This window comes from Hydra vulgaris, chromosome 01, assembly GCF_038396675.1.
Source record: "Hydra vulgaris chromosome 01, alternate assembly HydraT2T_AEP".
In the NCBI taxonomy this organism is placed as follows: Eukaryota; Metazoa; Cnidaria; class Hydrozoa; order Anthoathecata; family Hydridae; genus Hydra; species Hydra vulgaris.
Window position 1 is genome coordinate 72330001 of NC_088920.1, and position 4958 is coordinate 72334958.

A 4958-nucleotide genomic window follows, 5' to 3' on the forward strand; every position below is an offset into this window, starting at 1 on the left:
TGGTCTATTAAAGGATATATTTTGCAATGATGGATGCTTCAGCCTTTCTCTTTACTTGGTTCCATTGATACAGTTTACTAGTAACAGCAGTCTTATTGGCTTCAGTTCGATCTTTCATCGATTGGATACTGGTTCGGTAACGTTTCCTTGTTTGTTAATGTTAATTTCTTCTTGTAATCTAATTGATCACTACCGTTTAAAATGCTAAAATACAAAGATTTTGACCACATTTTTAGAAGTTTCATACGAAGTCCAGCAAAAAATTAACCAACAACGATTTGTTTTGACTGCCAAGAACTTGCGCATGCGTACATCAACGGATAAATTCAAAACAATTCCAACCCGTCTATATATATATATATATATATATATATATATATATATATATATATATATATATATATATATATATATATATATATATATATATATATATATATTAATACAAACAAGTATTATTATTATATATATATATATATATATATATATATATATATATATATATATATATATATATATATATATATATATATATATATATATATATGTATATATATATATATATTAATACAAACAAGTTACAAGCAACAAGGTATACTACAAACAAGGAGGCGAATCCATTCATAATGAGTTTAATAAATTATTCCCCATATATCAATAAAAAGTATTCCTAAATCAAAAAAATAACAATAATCATGAAAAACTAACCATATAAACAGAAAGCTCTTTTGATTTTTATTACATTTTTATACACCTAATTTTAAAATACATTTTTACAGCAAAATTAAATCTAAGCAACAACTATAAAATAGTCAAGTATAAAGAAAACAATAATAATAATGAAAAAAAAAACTTTTAATTTGTGCAGTTAGAGATTCTCAAAGTTTATTTCAAAAAAATAAAAAAATCACTCAATATTAGTAATATTAATTTGTAATATTATTACAACAACAACAACAACATCCAAATGCAATATATTTACCAGAAATATAGATGTTTTACATAAGCATGTAACATGCTTATGTAAAACATCTTGTAACATGCTTATGTAAAACATCTTGTATCATGCTTATGTAAAACATGTCATGTTATTAAATTAAAAAAAACATATGTACAGTCCACATTTTGGATTGTTCACTCTCTTATAGCCTCAATTTTATTTATTTACTAATAAAAAAAAGACATTTATTTATTGAGTCAGGTCAATAATATGGTTGCAACATAAATTTTTAAAAAAATAAACTAAAAAAACAGTTGCTATATAAAAAAAGATTATGTAGCTAAGAGCCGCAGCCATTTTAAAATCTCTGAAATTTCTAAAACCTTCTGGCATATGCGCACCATAAGGCTCGTAATCAACCGTGCCTAATTAAAGGTTTTTGAGATTTTTGGGCCCTATTTGGTTTGGGGGGGGGGGGGAACCTTCTAGCTACGCACTGGCCTACAAAAATTCCTTAATACGTTGCTAGGCAGTATATTCATTTTTGCTTTATTCATTTATTATAAAAAAGTGCACAGCTTTGGAGCTCTTCAAGCTAAATCGCACTTATGCTTGTTTGCACATATGCTTGCACTTAACACTCATATTATTTTGCAACTACTTCGCCCTTACAAAAGATTCACATTTATACAGATTTATTCAGATTAACATATATGAAAATCGCACTTATTAAATGCGAATTCTATAGAATTCTTGTATTATTTGACTCCTTCTGCTTGGTATTTACTATTCTAATCCATTTGATCGCCATTAAGACTACTATTGGTAGTCTTAATGGCGATCAAATGGATTAGACTATTTGATTACATAAAATCATGAACGCAGGGTCTATCAGATAGTGGAGGAGGGGGAACAGGAGGGGAAATTTAGTGGCTTTAATTTCACTGAATTTAGGGGTCCCATTCAAAATTTGATAATTTTTTTAGGCATGACAGTGAAAAGGAAGGGTCTTTGATATATATATATATATATATATATATATATATATATATATATATATATATATATATATATATATATATATATATATATATATATATATATATATATATATATATATATATATATATATATTAGGATGATCCAAAAAAACTTTTTTTTAGTTTTTGTTATTCCTAAGGTCTAAATGTGTTCATGTATGAACGAAAACATTGTACCAAAAAAATCAGCCAAATCGGTTAATATTTTGAGGTCGCGCTGGGGCGATCTTTAAACCCCTCTAAAATTGGAATTTTCAAAAGTTCAGTAAAATATTGACCTTCGTTTTCTGTACACATTTCGGTTATTTACCGTTCGATTTTAATAAAATAAAAACGAAAATAAAGCTCTTATTACACATAATAATTTTTATTAAACAACATTAAACAACAACAGCTGCTCATTGTCGCCTGGTTTGTTTAGCACTCAATGTTGATATTTTGCATCTGGTAAGACAGCCCTGTTTTCTGCAACTAAATTTAGCACATACTTTTGCTGCTCTTCATCTTTTGTTATGACAGCATTAAAGTCTTGTACTAACTTCACCCCTCTTTCGGCGCAATCATTAACAACTTTAAGAGACTTTACTCCTTCTTTAGAGTCGGCATACGACTCATTGTTTTTCCAGTTTGAAGGATCTTCTTCAAGAAAGGAAATGTCAATATTTAAGAAATTAAAAAATGAAAGTGATTTACACGTTAAAAAGTCCTCAAGGGAATTACTCATTACATTTGTAATATCTGCTAATTTCTTTGATGGCCTATTATTGTCTACGCATTGACGCTGAAGGGCAGTTATCATTTTTCTTTTAACTTCAATCTCTACATCATCACTAAAAAAGGCCAAAGATATAAGTTCTTCACTTAAATACCATAGATGCCGCTTCATTGCCTTGGTTGCAGCGGTCCATATATTTTCATTCATTTCACGATAATCCTCAATATTTTTTAGAAAATCTAAATCATTAAATAGGGCCGAGGCACTGAGTGGTGCAGTAAACCACTGTCGAACATATATTAACGCAGCAAACATGCTAATATCTCTTACTGCGTTTAATTCATGTTGCACCATTTTAAACTGATCTCTAAATAACCATATTTTAATTGAATAAATAAGTTTTGCCATCCACCGAGCATGATGGAAGGCTCCTGGTGCTTTAAATCTTGTTCCACTAGGAGGTTGCTCTCCTAAATATATTAGACATAATTCAAGAAGTTCTTTATAATCATCTCGTGGTTGTGAGTTTTGCAAACATTTTTTTAAGAAATTAATTATAGACGATTTTTTTTCAATCGAGACGTTTGAAAGATATCTTTCAGCTTCTTCATCTTGCACTGTTGGGCTAAAATCATCTTTCTTGATATTCTTCCAGGCTTGTTTAAATCGTTTGAAAATAGCAACATCTGGTCCGGACGTTGTTGGAAAATAAATTTTAAACACAGATCCTGCAACAATTTCAGTAATGTGATGACGACAAGCTAAATTCAATAATTCTTTTCCTAATTTTTCTTCAAGTAAATTACAAGCACCTTTTTCAGATCCTGTATTGCTAGCTGTGGTATCAAACGACATGCCACAGAGATTATTAATAAGATTCAAAGCGTCCCATTCATGGAGGGAGGCTACAACTGCAGTAGCAATGGCTTCTCCTTTTAAATCAGGAAGTTTTGGCACTCCCAGAAGTTTTTCAACACCACGCCCTGTTACTAAAACTGACAAACGCTCAACATTTCCACTTCCATCGATGTCTGCCATCATTTTTCCATCCCAATGAACTACGAGAGGTACATCCGGTTTGAAATTTTCTTTCGTTTCATTGTAATGAGTTTCACGATAATCAGTTCTTGCCCTATGAAAAGTAGTAACAGATATAGAGAACTCTTCAATGGGAGCTCCTAAACTTTGCATTGTAGCTGCTATAGTTCGCATTGCCACACGATTGCTTACTTTTCCTCTATCTAAGGAAGCGACAACTTCAGGGGTAATAATTTTTTTTATAGAACGCTTCCTTTTCAGACCGGAGCTTTCTGCAACATCATCTTTTCCTTTCAAAACTACGATATCATCATGATCGCTACTAGCAGAACTTGAAGGCGAAGTTGAATTCTCAAGAACAACTACTTCTTCAGAGCGTTGTTTCCTTAACGCTTCTTTTTGCAAACGTTTATCCAAACTTATCTCTCTGCAAACTTTATTTTCTTCTTTCTCTGCATCATCTTTATCAATGGAACCCAAGACCATGTTTCTATCATCTCGTTGATCTATGAGGAAATCGCGATCTTCAGCAATTTTTATTAAATCAAAAACATTAGTTGGCGCATCAATATCAAAAAGTTTCATAATTTTAGCTTTTTCCCAACTTTCAAAATTTCCCAAGTTGATTTGATAACTGTTACCGAACTTTCATGTATACTCAATCCTTTCACCTCATGGGGAAGAAAAAACATTTTAATACTTCCAAAATCGTTGAAAGCTTAAGATGGGAAAGCATTGATATTGGTTGACCAATTAACCATTTTGCTGTAGAACTGCGTGTTGACTTTTTTTTTTTTTTTTTATTCAATTTTTTTTGTTCTTTAATCCTTACAAATTCGTAAAATATAACAGAATCTTTACAGAGTAAGTAGAATTGAAAAAAAAAAAAATTACAATGTTACGTTATACAAAAAAATATATAAAGTAAAACTGTAAAGTATTAGAAATTACTTCAAAGAACGCGGAAAACTTGCAGAAGACCGACGGTCTTGTCATCAAGAAACCGCTATGCGTTACTAATATTTTTGGATGCTTTTATTTAAAATAAGTTTATTTTTTTTTTTTTTTTTTTTAAAAACAAAAAAATGTTATCGGTTTTCGGCAGGATGAGAATAAAAATCCAAAATGCAAATAACAAAGAATGCAGACAAAAAGAAGTTTTTAATTTTTTAATTTTATTTCAATACACATTAAGTAGGTACACGATTTGCTAAATAGCTAAATT

General features: G+C 30.0%; 1 long non-coding RNA gene across 1 annotated transcript in view; it reads right to left on the reverse strand.

Annotated features, from left to right (window-relative positions):
- Positions 1-804, reverse strand: part of LOC136074974 (uncharacterized) — a 4943-nt gene extending 4139 nt beyond the window's left edge. The window contains exon 1 of the long non-coding RNA XR_010635620.1: positions 709-804. This is a non-coding gene — a long non-coding RNA (uncharacterized LOC136074974). The remainder of the gene's footprint in view (positions 1-708) is intronic.
- Between the last annotated feature and the right edge of the window lie 4154 nt (positions 805-4958).